Here is a 16,257-nt window from a genome sequence, read left to right on the forward strand (position 1 = left end):
CTCACTATTTTAACTAGCAGTTCCCGTGCTACAGACCACCAAATGTCAGATTCTCCAGGCATACGTAAATATAGAGCCACGGGTAAGGCTCTAGTGTATCTCTTGTCTTGCCAGGACTGTCTATAACTCAAAATCCTAATTTTTCTAAAATTCAGAACACTGATGTACCTATAAGAGAATTATGGAAGGTAGAAACTTCATGTGACATGGATATCCTTGTATTCCAATTCTGAATTGGATTTCTGCTTAGCCATCCCACTAAGTGAAGACGTCTAGTTTGATGGCTTCCACCCACTTCAATATTCTGTCACAGATTAACTTTGCAAGGGGCATATTTGGTGCATTAAGGGAGTCTAAGGTTAGTTTGTTCCCATTACGGAAGCATAAATGTATCTGAATCTTAGCGTGTTTTACATTTTGGAGATATCACATCTCTGCTTTATGAAGTGATTACCGGTTAGAACCTTCTTTTATAACATTCTGTTTGGATGCAATAGTCCCAAAGAACACATTCCATTGCACATTTATTTGTCGCACAAAGAAATAGCAAATATACAAAACATATATATTAAGCATAGTTCAGGTCAGCACTACATGTACTGTGAATAATGTCAATATTTACAGCTAGTTTGATTTGAAAAGGGTTAAGATCTCATTTTAAAGTGGGTTTGACTAAGACTAGTGCACCTTTTTGCTATCAATCTTCATTTAATGCACATCCATGTGTACCTAAGTTTGAAGAGGATGGGGATGGAACACATCATTTTATTGTTCACAGCAGCACAGATTATTTCAGAAGATGAAGGGGCAGTGACTTGACCAGTTTGATAGTGGAAGGAGCAGGGCACTGCAGCCAGGGCCATCTTTTCCATTGGACATGATGGGCAGGTGCCCGGGGACCCCACGGGCAAGGGGGCCCCATAGGCAGGGTTCTTAATTAGAATAAATAATCCTGCAAAAGAAAAAACCTGCAAAAAAAACCTTCAAGGGTCACTGAGCAAGTACATCTATCTATCTCTATATATCTATATCTCTATACATCTATATCTCTCTCTCTCTCTCTATATATATATATATATATATATATATATATATATATATATATATATATATATATATATATATATATAATGTTGTTAAGATGGCCCTGACTGCAGCAGAAACAAGTACTGACATGTGACTCCTATTAACTAGAGTTTTGGAAAATTTGAGGGTGAAACACATCTCTGTATGAAACAAAGTTCTTACATCCAACTTGTTATAAATAGTTCACCACTAATTTTAGTGTTGGGGCTCCATATGTTTATTCTTATAGTTTCAAGCTATTGTTCATGCTAATTAACTGTTGTTTTCATGATATTGTATTACTAAATAATCTTAAAACTTATAGGACATGTTTGAATTTATTTACGAACTAGAACATGTTGTACTATATTTTAATGTATGTATTATATTATCTGTAGTGTTTCCAAATCAAATTGTAGATGGTAAATTGAGACTAACTGTTCCAAGCCCATTATTCTCCTTCTAATCTTACATAAAGATAATGAATTCATTCTCTTAGATCAAGGTCATTTGCACTAACCGACACAAGTTTACAATTTATCTACTCATTTTTGTTTTATAAACTAATATTATTTACTGGTTCTATTAATTAATGATATTATGAGCAATCATTTAAGTTATATTGTTCAATGCTTTCTTTTTCAGGTGAAAGTAACTTTTCTTCTTAGGGAAAAGAATTCTAGTATCAATTTTAGACAAACCATCAGCCAGTCTGCCTGGTAACACATTGCTGCTGCATGAACTCACTCTGTTTCCTATGTTAAGAATCCATTTTACTATATTATGTTCATAGCTGGTCACATACACCAATTTAGCAACAAACTATTGCATTAATGCGCACATCATCATCATCAGCAGCTATTTATATAGCGCCACTAATTCCGCAGCGCTGAACATAGAACTCACTCACATCAGTCCCTGTCCCATTGGAGCTTACAGTCTAAATTCCCTAACACGCACGCACACACACACACACAGACAGACAGACAGATAGATAGATAGAGAGACTAGGGTCAATTTGATAGCAGCCAATTAACCTATTAGTATGTTTTTGGAGTGTGGAAGGAAACCAGAGCACCCGGAGGAAACCCACGCAAACACGGGAAGAACATACAAACTCCACACAGATAAGGCCATGGTCAGGAATTGAACTCATGACACACACATTGCAATTGCATTTTTAGCAATGCTATTATTTTCAGTAAGACCAACAAGTGACACATACATTATAATTTTTCAGTGCATTCAAAATATAGGCTGGATCATTGGACTTTAATCACAATTACAATATACGCACTTCAATCAGCTTTCATACATTCACTTTTGGATAAAATTCTTCCAGTGGAGATGATTGGATTATTGATTGATTTAGCCATCTGCAATTTGACTGTATCAATTGTCGGCAATACATGTACTGATTTATAAATGATTTAGTAGAAAATAACTTGATGATCCGCTTCATCAAGTGATTACACGCGTGGTCATTCCAATGTATTTAGATAATTCTATTACTTTATCAGATTGTGATTTGTATTTGATAGTATTATCAGATGTGCCTTATTGCACTTCCTTGCAGTGTTAATGTAGGTACACATCCATTACATCCTAACCAATACAAGCTGATTTTTATTTTGCTTGCAGATGGCCTGATGGAGGCTTGTACTGTGTTCACCTGCTGGGCTTTAGGTGTTATAGTGATCTATCAGAGTGCAGTTATGTGTCAAGGCTTCTGAGTTGGTTGACTTCAGACATTTGCTGTTTTCTCATTGGTGGAAGTAAAGTATGGTGACAGTAAATCAATTGGACCTAAATAGAAAATGAATTAGGTGTTTTTGGTCTATTTACATGATACAATTGTATTTGAAGTGTTTATACTTAAATAAATAATTCTATCATGCTGTCACCCCACAACATCAGGCTTCCACTTTAGGAGGTAGGTGCTTCTTTAATTGAGCAGACAGGGTCAATGACAGTCTTACAGACTTATTTATGGATTGGTGGATTCATACACTGGGAGGTGGCCAGTAATTTTACCATTACAACACTGTCCTAAATATGTGGCAATGGCTTCAGCCATCTCTATCTAGTGGAGTGGGGGGTTAATACTGGAAATATCACGTAACAATTTATGGCTTCAATGCTCATATATGAAAGTTTTTGGTTTAGTGATTCTTTAAGTTGGTGACAGCTATAATGAACAAGTAAAGGAGAGATTTTAGCTGCCCCACACCCCCCCCGACCCCATACAAACTACATAATCTAGTAAACAGACTACCTAATTTCTAAAGATTATAAATTATATAAAATAGGCAAATAAAATGCAATCTCAGGCTTTTATGTGATGTGTAGAACTGCGGTGAGAGAAATCAATTACTAGTGTCACTTGTTCACTGTCAAGCAGTGATACATTCATTTACTGAGAAGGAATCTGATTCAAGAAATAACACAAAAGAACCTAAATAATGTTTGAGATGTTGTGTCTGCAAGTTCTACCATCATGGGTCCTAGCACAATTACAGTTTGTATTTACGTTACTTTCCTTTCATGATTGTGTCTAAGAAAATGTTTCCTTTACATATATTACAAGGTTAACTTAAAATTAAACATTAAAATCCAATATAATTCAATGTTTTTCAGTTATTCGTCATTTCAACCCAACATAAACCAAATGAAATATCATTTTCACTAAACCACAGATTCAAGTGGATGATATACCATATAGATGTAGAACATCAAACACATGACACAGAAATACTAACAGAGATGCAAAGTAAGAACTGTCTGTCAACTTTGAAAACAATAAGAGTACATGCAAATGGAAAGCACTAAATGACTTGTTCTTATATGTTAGGGCAGCAAACACAACTTTCTTTTGTGGACACTGGGACATACTGAGTTGATGTCATAAACCACATCAATCTGCTGGCTACTGAAGGCTGCAAAACATCCCGTGAAGCAACGCAAGAAACACACTGTGCTGTCTGCCTCGAAAGAGGGGAAAAAAACAATGAGTCTACTTTGAAAGACAAAACTGTGCTGCTCAGTCTGTCGATAAAGGCTTGTCTTGTGACCTTACTTCACCCTGCTTTATGTTGGCAAACATGAACTTTGAGAAACAAATTCTGGATGCTTGCAGATTTTTATTAGTGTAGGTAGAGCAGATAAATCAGATTTATCCTTTTATTTTTATTTTATTTTTTACTTTAAAATCAATAGAGCACTTGCCTTCTGAAGGTATAATGTCATAAAACAACACAGCATTAATGGCATACCTATAATCTAGTCAGGACACCACTGAGAATAGCAAGTCGGCCACTGTCATCACAGACTGACCGAACAATATGAGAAAAATTGTCCAGCAACAGCTGGATTAATCATCATCATCTATTTACATAACGCCACTAGTTCCGCAGCGCTGTACAGAGAACTCACTCACATCAGTCCCTAACCCATTGCTCCAATGGGCCAGGGACTAATGTGAGTGAGTTCTCCCTAATACACACACACACACACACACACATACATACAGACAAGGGGGTCAATTTGATAGCAGGTAATTTACACATACTCAAGGCTGACAAGAGGAATTTGGGGAACCGGTACAACAACTATTTGATTCCCTCCCCCTCATGGGGCACTTTAGACAGGGGGCCCCAATAATGTAACATGGTTATCATTTTAGACAAATCTTATACAATACACAGGCAATACTGTGTGCACTATTGTTAGGTGCACGCAGTTCTGCCTTCACGAGCAGTACACAGTGAAGCGGGACATACCTCCCAACTGTCCTTGTAGTCAGGCCAAATCCTAAACAAGACAGTCACCCAAATTCGGGACTGTCCCAACAGATTCAGGACAGTTGGCAGACTGTCCTCCTCTCTACCTGTTCTTGTCACTTTCACCACTTGTGGCTGCTGGTGTCTTTAGCTCAGTTGCTGTTTGTCTTGATCCTGGAATGTTGGATTCCCTATTTGGAAAAAAAATGGGTATATGAGATTTAGAAAACTCCAATCAGCCCTGGTGTTAAATCAATAGCACCCACATTTTGTAATTAGGCCTCCCTCCATCCGCCACATTAAAATAATAATATTCACATTTGCTAAATAGATCTATTACCCCCCAACCAGCCCTGACATTAAAATAATAGCAAACACATTTAATAAATAAACCTATTTCCCTCCAACCAGCCCCAACATTAAATTAATAGTATTCCCATTTAATATATAAACCTATTTATCCTCCCTCCAAACAGCCCCTACATTTAATAGCATTTACCTTTAACAAATATAACCATTTCCCAAAACCATCCCCGGCATTAAATAATTCATATTCAAATGTAATAAATAGTCCTCCTCCCCAAAATCAGCCCCATATTTAAATAATAGCCCCAAACCACCCTAGCATTAAATTAAAGGTCCTGTCACCTCACCTTAAATTAATAGGTCTCACTATTAAATTAACTATCCCCACCAATAAATTAAATTGCCCCATTATCACCCCACAAATAAAATAGCACCCATTAAATAATTAGCTCCCACCTGCACTCCACCATTAAAAAGCCTACCTCCCACAGTATATTAAGACCCACCATTCCCTCACATATTATATTAACATACTGCCTGCCTCACACACTATATTAATATAACAAACATAGGGGGAAATTCAATTCCGCCTTGCTTAATGCTGCGTTAATTCTATTAATTATATTCCCCCATACACTATATTAACATGCTGCCCCCACACACACACACACTTTATTAACATAACACACACCATATTAACATACTACACACACACACACATTATATTAAGATAATACACACACTCTATATTAACAGCCCCAATTCCCTTACCTTGTTCTATCCTCAGCAATTCACACATGGGATGGCACTTGTCACGTGGTGCATGTCCCATGTGACCCCAGGGCTCTCACTGACAGGGCACACATAGGGGAGGGGGAATGATTATTATTAGGAGATTATGGAAGGTAGCTGGTCCACCCACCCCTTAGTTGTGGTTGCGTGCATGACACCCGCGGTTGAAATTTATTTATTTTTAATTATAGAGCAACAGAGGCCCACCGGGTCCCCGAGGCAGGCCCAGGCCCTGGTAAATTGTACACCCCTCCTGGACACAGCTGCACCTACTAGTATGTTTTTGGATTGTGGGAGGAAACAGGAGCACCCAGAGGAAACCCACGCAAACACAGGAAGAACATACAAACTCCACACAGATAAGGCCATGGTCGGGAATCGATCTCATGACCCCAGTGCTGTGAGACAGAAGTGCTAACCACTAAGCCACAGTGCTGCCCCTTAATGTGAAGCTCTGTGTCTTCTTTGTGTGGATTTTTGGATATGTTCGTATCCTCTTTATTACCTCCACCCATGTTGGGAACCTTTCCCAGTTACCTGAATCCAGTTGCAGATCTGAGCAGTGCTCCCACTGATTACAAAAACTGAATCTGTCCAGTCGTCTCCAAAAACACATATTAGATTGTCTCTATTCAGTTTGGGTGGATTCAGGCCGCCTGCATTGTGAGCCTACTGCAAATTGACTCCCGACAGCTCCCATCTTCATGTAGTGGGGAGGGGGGGTCCTTACTATGTGTTAAATGGGGAGGTCCTAATAAAGAACGTTATGAAACCCCATTAATAACATGAAAATAAATCAAGAATGTAAAACAAATTGCACATAGCATGAAAGTGGCAAAAAGTGAAACTTTCAAAACATTGGCAGATCGTGAATTCATTCTTTTCTCAGGTATTATTCTTTTCTCAAGAGTTATTTCTGCAGCCATAAGGTAAGTAATGACTGCAAACTGTTTTCTTTCATTCACAGTTATTCCTAGAAAGAGGTTTAAAGGCTTAAAATGATTAAAGTGAATGGATTATATGTATGCAAACATAAGTGTATGGGAAGACTGCAAGGTTGGCTGAAATTACATTCACACGGTATCAACACAAGATGATCACTTAAGTGTAAGTCTTATTAAGGGTTATTTATACATTTGGAAACAAAAAAAGGCGCACCTGCCCTTTCCTAGTGACACTTCTCTAGGGCACATCACAACTATGTTTGTAGACTTTGTGAGACATTTGTTTCTATGGAAGCTGACAGTAAGAAATGTCTAAGCTGCATGGCCTTCAGCAGCGTTAGGTAAGCAATTCATTCACATACTCCAAACTAATTTGAATATACATATAACCTTTTAATGACAATGATATAGATATTGTAAGATTTTAGAACACAATATCACATATGCAGTTTTGTGATAGAATAACAAGTTCACCAGGAATAATGATATGTTTTAAAAATACGTATTAGGAAATTTGGATTTCTTTTATTTGAACTAATGACTTGCCACTATAGTTATTGCTTTGATCGTGCTCTTTTGTGTGTTTATATGGCTACCACTGATGCTATTTCAGTTTCACCTTACACATTTTGCAGCTGCCCAAGGTAACTACAAGATAGTCACAATAATTGACCAAAAATGCGAGGATCTCGCCACCAATAAAGTTACACTACTATGTTGTTTAATAACATTTCTGCTAACATCATTAGGGGTGTCAAACTAAGAGAGTGGATCATAATAGTGTAAAGTCAAGTGGTTATTTACAACAAACTCAATCCAAGCACAACAAATTATCAATATGCAATCTGTAATAATGTCTGGCATTTATGAGTCACTTATCAACGAAAAACCATAACTTTGTCCTGTTGCTATATATATGTGTGTGTGTGTGTGTGTGTGTGTGTGTGTGTGTGTGTGTGTGTGTGTGTGTGTGTGTGTGTGTGTGTGTGTGTGTGTGTGTGTAGAAAAGTAAAAAAAAAAACATTTCTACTATAGGTCCTACCGTGCATTTTAATTTTACAGTTCTAACTAAACAGTTTCATGACAGTGTTTTCCAAATGAATGGAATAAACAAAAAGCTGTGATTCCAGTCTTAAATCCAAGTTTGTAAAGTATCAGTCTATTCATAGTCCTTAGTCCAATACAACATGTAGGGAAAGTCTTACCCCATTGTGATGATCTCTGCCTGGTTGGTCTGGTCCCCTTCTCTTAGTGTGCTTCTCTTAAGTGTGCTTAGTGCGCTTCTCTTAAGCTTTAGCCCTTCTGCTCCACGGGAGGTTTCTGTCCTCCCTGAGCTCGCTTTACACCCCTGCACATGAGATATGGTAGTCCTTGGAGTTGAGTTGCAGGCCTGGTTGGTCCGGTCCCGTTCTCTTAGTGTGCTGTCCTTACATCCCTGCACATGAGATATGGTAATCCTTGGAGTAGAGGTGCAGGCCTGATTGGTCCGGTCCCCTTCTCTTAGTGTGCTGTCCTTACACCCCTGCACGTGAGATACGGTAGTCCTTGGAGTAGAGGTGCAGGCCTGGATGGAAAGGTCAAAGGTACTTTCCAGTACTAAAAGTGCTTCTTTTGCAAATTTCTTTATCATAAACTCTATGGTGTGTCTCAAACTTTGACCCGCACAGTGGTGTACACTGGTGTTGGATTTGGCATATGTATCTATGAACATGTGAGTACAATAACAATATCCAGTGTGTTTCACCCACATTACAGGCTTCTTCAGGGGTAAAAATGTGCACATATAGTAGATTACACTGGTTTAAATCCCAAATAGCTGCCCGCTTAATCACATAGGGAGGCAGGTATAATATCAATCACTAGTCTGATTGGAGTATCAAACGTTTGATTGAACAGTTTGATTGAATAGTTCTTTTCTTTCTACATTTTAGATAATTCCCTGATCTCAGCTATATCTGAATGTAGGAGACAACAATTAGCTTCTATTTAGCTTATCTATAAACAGTGTATCAGATATTTGCAAAACAATAGTAAAATGTATCCACTGGTACATACAACCCAATACTCATATATACGTTACAGGCATAGAGAATAATGATACAAAGTAAACTCTCTTCAAAAGAGTAATACCAAAAGTAAAGATGAAAACAATAGAATCAAGTCCAATGGCTAAACATATAGTCTCAGTGGGCCCTTCTAAAGGTTTTATTTCTGTTACTGTAAAAAAAACAGTGGTAAAGAGATTAGATAAAATGAACAAGGGGGTAAGGGGTAGTGTCCAGAGGAGGATCCCCCATCAGCCACTTCTTCATAACTGTAAGTGAGAATTACAGAGACGGAAGGGTTTAATCAAGATTTTAAGGGTGTTTTTATTTATTTAAGGTTTCTTTATCCATTATGCAATTTAAAATGGTTTCAGTTCACAGAAATCCTGATTGTCTGAACTTTTGTTAAAATTAATTTGTATTGTATATTTGAGAATGACCCATGGATTGTAAATTAAATACAATTAAAAAAAATCTGCCCCAAAACCTCTTACAAAGTTCCAGCAGAAGCACATCTACAGTTCCACTGGGATACAATGGTAAAAAACTGACTATTCTTCGCAGAACAAAATCTATGGATTTCAATTTAAACAGATTCCAGTGCAAGATATTTCCAGGTCATTATCACAAGAAGTGCCTAAATCATCTACCAGGTTAGTAAAATACAGAGGAAGTGATCAATGTGCTTTTACAAGGAAGGACACTGAAGATAACCTCTGCAACAAGCTATTCAAAGCCTGCACCTGAAAATAAAGTAATTTCTTAATGCCCAAGAGAGGGACAGATAAATAGCATGTCTACTATCATGCCAGGCAGCACTCTGTTCTGTCCCCGCCGGCCTGAAGCACCCATGCTGTCAATGGTGTAAACCAGTGATGTAGACTAAAGGGACATCAGTGGCCATGATTGGCATGCTGCTGGGCTGTATAGCATGCTAACCAGGTCGATTAACATGCTAAAGAGCTTGATTAGTGTGTTATTCACTGAAGCCACTCTTGTTTAGGCCTTAATGTTGTTGGATTTTTTTTGTGATTTTTAGACAGAGTGTTCTGAAAGGGCTGCTGCATCCCTTAGAAAACTTGGGACAATTGTCTTTATTTGTTTACCTTTTACTGTATTAAAATTGATTGATTAAAGACCAATACAACAGCTGTACTTCACCATTGTGCATCAATAGAATAGAGAGAATATAAGGCAGTGCTAAAGCATGATTGACTAAATAATATGAATAATTTGATCAAGTTGGTGAATTCATACACAGGTATGACCAGTGAAATCACAGCATAAATTGTATGCTGTGTTTTACCAGTTAAATGTTTTCTTTTACATGATAACTTTTCTATCCATTGTACAATGACTCTGGGAGGATGACTTTATTGGGGCAGAAACTGTGGCAGAGTATTATAGGGATAGAAGGGCAAAATTGAGCCAATCCTCTCTGGGTGTTAGCAGTCACCTGTTTCTTTAGGCCTTTTTTTAAAATGTATTTCACATTTACAGTTTTTAGTTGGCTGGAACAGAGAATAGGTGCTGGAGAATTGATGCATGGGACCATGGCTTGGCTGAATCCAGCTTATCATAACAATGGGAGAATGGAATGCAAGGCGAAGGTGGAGAGTGCATATGTCACATATGCCTTCCCTAGTCTCCTTGTCATATATGTTCTTTACCATTCTAATCTTGTAAAACATGGCCTCCACCTTAACTCCCATTGTTACATATTGTCACAATAAGACCCACATGGGCATGTGGGTGTGAAAGGCTTAATCTGCACAAATCCACCTGGTTGATCTAAAAATTATATTCTGATATTCTTAGGAAGTACTTAGTTACTCCCTGACTTATCCTAAAGTGAAATCCCAACCTAATTAATTCAGAGCAACTGCAAACCACACAATTCACTGCTTAAATGTATGGAAAACAAGTCTATCTGACATGTAAATAACTTAAGAACACAAAGACAGAATAGTATTAAATAGGATTTAATATGGCAAACAAGTCACAATGTTTATTCAATAATCATGATAGTAAATTGACTTAGAGAAATATAAATGCAAACCAGTTTCTTAAAATAAAACACAAAACAGGTTTTATCACCGCTCAGTAGGAGACTATTCCCCAAAAACTGACAATTTCTCAAATCATTTGGCTAAAAGAGCTGTAAACAGGGCAAAGAGCTATAGACCCAAACCAGTAAAAGAGCTGTAAACTACTTGTTGGTACCATATCTGTATCTGTGTTCTCTATATACATCCCCTGCCCCCCCCCCCCCTCTCTTTTTCTCTCTCTCTCTCCTTTTCTTCCCAAGGTTGCGCCACAGCACAAACAAGAAGACAAAAGACAATAAACAAGTTCGGCAACCGGAACACCCGAAGAATCCGTAACGGCAGCACCAATCCCAAAGACACTCCCGTCAAGCGCAGAGGTCCAAGGTAAGCTCACCAAAAAGAGCCCCTACCACCTGGTCACATAACATTAGTTTGAAAACGTATTTGTTTTATCCATACTCTGTTTGCTAAATATCTGCCAGAAATATTGTTTTTATTTACTTAAAAATAATTATACCCAAATAGAACATTTACCTTTGGGTGGAATTAATTAAGAGTGTTATTATGTGTGTTTCTTTAACATACATCACTCTGGTTACCTGTAAAAAGATATATGGAAGGTGACCCAATTACCTGCGAGGTTTCGTAGTTACCTCATGGCTATGTTACCGCAAGAAGTTCTAGGTAATAATCTTCTATGAGTTTTGGTTGCACCTCTTAGGGGTGGAAGCAAAACTGAGAGAAGTTTTCATTACCATAATTGCGGCATTTGCATACAGAAACATAGCTGCAAGGTTACTACGGAACGGAACCTTGTGGCTAATTGAATTAGCTCCATGGAGTTCTTTATTTGTCCTTAGGGTTTTTGATTCAAGTTGCTATTAGTCATTTATAGTTTACTAAATGCCATGTAATTATCATGGCAACCACAGTCACTTGACATTTTCTCGTGAACAGCGAGGCTTTGTAACCTTCAAAACAACCCCAGCTCCTTTTTCATTTGCCACCACGTGACCACCGAGGTGCTTGGTGGCTGTCCTGCAAGATATTTCTAACTGGCAGATGATACATTTTGTAAAGTAAGAATGGGTATCATCTACTTGTTTAAAAATACATGTCCTTACAAATGGTTCTTTTTTCCATAGCTTTCGGTTTACATGTTATAAATCAGCACAAAGCATATAATAACATTTTGTTATGGAGACCAACTAAAAATCAAAACTAAACTGTACACAATATTACAAGCAGAGGACATTACAAAGAACAATATTCTGGTAGGGGTAGAATAACTATCAATCTGAGCAAGACCCTGAGACACACGGAGACAGGAGTCAATGATCTGTCTGTTTTTTCCTAAACATAGAGAATGCAGCTACAGTTAACATTTCCAAATGAATTACACATGTTTAACTTTTAGATGTACAAATGATAAGGTAGCAAATACAACAATAAAATAAAATACTAAACATCCCACAAACAAAATATGAAAGGAAGAAACCACAACCATCAGGGGGACAAGTGTAGCTTGTGGCAAATACTGTTGCTTTAATATTTCACTTTATCAGTTTACTCGGTCATACCTGCCACGGTACTGTTTGCATTGGCTCTCAGCAGAGGAAGACTGTCACTATTGCAAAGCTTCATTAACTCAGTTGAACAAGTTAACAGCTTGGCTAGGCTGACTACTCATAACTTCAGTGCATTATAGTACAGTCAATTAAATTTATTACTTGGCTTGTGGTATTTGGTTATCATAAGCAGCTTGATTCTGTCTGTCACACATTTTACAAACATCAAAGCAGAAGAGGGGGGATAAATAGTATATTCCTTTCTGTGGCTCGATTGAACAAACTAATGTAAAAAGGATATGCTGCAGAGCTAGACACGACCCCAGGGGATTCCATAGAAATTGTGACCACTGAACTTGGACTTACATTGCTTCCTGTCTTCCTCTTATTTGTGCTTCTGCTACTTCCATAATCCTATGCAGTCGTCTGGATTCTGTTTTTCTTAGATCTGCAGTGATGAAAAATTTAGGAACTTTAATTAAACAGCAAGAGCAGAACAAAAAACACCAGGGAGTTTATGAAGTTTAGTTTCCGCTGAGATTTTATAAAAGACTACAAGATTATTGTATAATCCCTATAAAGGGATTATAAATGTAATTCCTGATTGGCAATGCAACATGTCACTTAATATCACAAGGTTCATGATAACTTCCCATGGTAACTTGGCAAAATGCTGCATTAAAAGTAAAGTATCTTGTAACAATGTCTTTGTTTTGTAATATTAACATTCTCCCCTACAAAGCACAGAGCTGGTACTACCACCTTACATAATAGACGCTTGCCCCTGCATGCATCTTCATGTTTTACAGCAAGCAGAGATGTTTCTCTAGGAGCTGGTCTTATGTCAGAGGATTCTACTACATTTGTAATTCTATAGAGGATTGTAGATGATGCTATAGAAATTACTTTTATGATTGTCCATGTGTGCATTCCGCACAACGACTCTGTTACAAACATTATAACTTGCCTTTGCTATATCTATTATTTTAATGTCTGGATAATGTTGATATTATCAGATTCTGATACCACACAATGGGCCTAAGCATTAAAGAAAGCAAAGCATAAAAAGGAGTAACTTTGCACCTTGCATTGGAGTGGGAGGCAAATGTAAAATGTAATGGCAGATTTATAGGTAGGATAGGGCATATCCTAGATCAACTTCAAATCAATTTCAGTGTAAAAATAAAGCTATAAAGTATGTGTGTGCTACATGAAAAAGCAACCAGTATTTTTCTTATGTTCAAAATGATAAATTAATTTACACCCCTTGCATTGTAACATGGTTTGTCCAGGATGACTCAGACCCAATATATGCATTTTAAAAATTTTATGTGCTAACAATATTAGAAAGAATATACTTAATACACTTAAGTGTGTATTCATTAAGAGTTACGTGGGTGAAATTCTAAGATTGAGCATGCTGTAATTGTTATAGGAGAGCATCTAATTTGCCTACTTTTGTTTTACATTTATAAATAAGAAATCCCAGTGTAATTTCATTAGCTGAAAGCACCCACAATTTAATTGCCTGAATTTAAACTGCACTTCAATAGGCTGAAACCGCATTAAATTTCATGGATTGAAGGCCCAGCCATATTTCTTTTTTTTTAATGTAATTATTTTTTATTGAGGTTTCAAAGGCAGTAAAGACAAAGAGGAACAAAAGCAAAGGTGACAAGAGCCAAAACCACCAAATAAATAGTAACAGCTAAAAAAACATTCAAAAATACACTCTGTTATGAGAGAAGAAGATAGGAGTACAATGAAAGAAAGGGAAAGAGGGCAGACTGGGTAGAGGAACGGAGATGAGAACGAGCGTGCGGGGAGGGGGGGGGGGGGGGTGGCTTCCTTGGTAAATGAGAAAAGGAACCTGCGGATGTGAGAGTTAACTCAGATTGCTGCTGGATATGTGGGTAAGAACAGGACTGGTCAGGGAGACATATATTTCGAAATCCTGAAAGTCGAGCCATAGACACTGAGTCGTATAATAATCAGTGAATTTATCAGTTGATGATAGGACTAATTACTCCATAGATCTATAGAAGTCTAACCGTTGAAACATCTCGAATGGACGGGGTGGTGGGTGATCTCCAGTGATTTGGTATCACTGCATTCACCGCTGAAATTAGGTATTTTAAGATAGATTTTTTGAAACAAGAGATTGGGGTATTGGTCTTGTTAAGGAGCCAAAACCCTGGGTTGTCAGGAACTTCATCATCCCCCAATATTTCAGCAGATAACTTTATGACCTGAGTCCAAAAGGGACAAAAAACCGAGCAGTCCCACCAAATATGTATGGGAGTGACCGATACATTATGGCATCTCCAACATGAATCAGAGACTACCCGATAAAATCTAGCAAGTTGGGCACCTACTACCATCTTGAAAGGACTCTATACTGGGTCTCTACAACAGAGACACTAACGGAGCAAGCATGAGTGGTCTCAAAGATTGCTGGCCAATCTGCCTCCTGGACCCCACCCCCCAAGTCATGCTCCCAGGCCATAGTGAATTTGGGCAAGGAGCCAAAGAGGATTTTATATTTCTTTTTAAATGATTCTCTACACTATCTAGGACAGGTAACTTCTCTACAGTCAAAGGCTATAAAGGCATTTCAGTGTGACAGATACCTCACATTATTACTCTGTGCTGTGGGAGGAGCATGCTCATGCATTGTTTTATTCTGAGTCTTCAAATGCCGACTTGCATCCATTACCATCTTTGCATCATGCAATCAGTGGACAGGTCACCGCCTCTGACAAGATCAGCTTATTAATCTCCTGAACTTCCTTGTGTTACTGCGAACATTCTGATCTGCTTGGCTAAAGGTTTTCCCTCTCCAAAACTGGTCACACATGGAAGTGCAGGAGATAAAAAAAATATCCAAAATACAAAGGAGCATCAAAATAAATACAGTAACAAATAAAAAAAAAGGTGAATTAAGTTAAACATTTGTATATAAAGATATTATAACAGCTGTCATATGAACATGACTAGTAAAATGAATACTAGAAGTACAGAATTTTGTATTATACAACCGTATGTAGCCTATAAATTAGGCTACCATTAGTAAACTTTTAGTTTCTTCTCTGAGTAAAAAATCTGAGATCTGGGTGATATTTCTCAGCCGTCAGGGCTGCAAAGACAATTTCTCACCTCTGACTGCCCGAAGCTCCCTCTAGTGCATATAGTATTTACCTCCACTATTAACCAATCACAGTCTGCATTCTTTTAGTTACAATGAAAGCAGCCATGGGCCAATTGCTAGAGGCTGGGAGATTTAGGCAATAGGAGAGATATTGTAAGGAACAGAGATGCAATGTACTAAGATGCCACAAGACGGGAGCTGTGGACTAAGTGGGCACAAGAGGGCAAATGCATGTTAATTGGGCAGAATATGAGATCTGTGGTACAGGTATATTACTTTCCTGTAAAAGCTTTCTTTCCCAGTGTAATTTTTATTGGCTTTCAGGCTACTGAAGGTAAAAGTCTTTCGTGTACCAATTCCCTGATTTCAGGGAACTTTCACTTTGACAAGGACGGCCAAGGGCCGCCTAGCCTCCCTCCACCCGAAATTTTAGGAGTTTTGATAGAGTGAAATTAATTTTAGATGCATTTTAACACTATATAGTAGAATATAAAACATATTAACTGATGTAATCCGATCCACCCTGTATTCCCCATCTCTCCTGTGTCCAATTACCTTTCCT

At 37.8% G+C, this 16,257-nt stretch overlaps 1 long non-coding RNA gene across 11 annotated transcripts in view; it reads right to left on the reverse strand.

Annotated features, from left to right (window-relative positions):
- LOC142144649 (uncharacterized) overlaps positions 1-16,257 on the reverse strand; it is a 466,443-nt gene that overhangs the window by 181,097 nt on the left and 269,089 nt on the right. For all 11 annotated transcript variants that reach the window (XR_012689763.1, XR_012689758.1, XR_012689760.1 and 8 more), the window contains one exon: positions 12,914-12,995. This is a non-coding gene — a long non-coding RNA (uncharacterized LOC142144649). The remainder of the gene's footprint in view (positions 1-12,913; positions 12,996-16,257) is intronic.

This window comes from Mixophyes fleayi, chromosome 3, assembly GCF_038048845.1.
Source record: "Mixophyes fleayi isolate aMixFle1 chromosome 3, aMixFle1.hap1, whole genome shotgun sequence".
NCBI lineage: Eukaryota > Metazoa > Chordata > Amphibia > Anura > Limnodynastidae > Mixophyes > Mixophyes fleayi.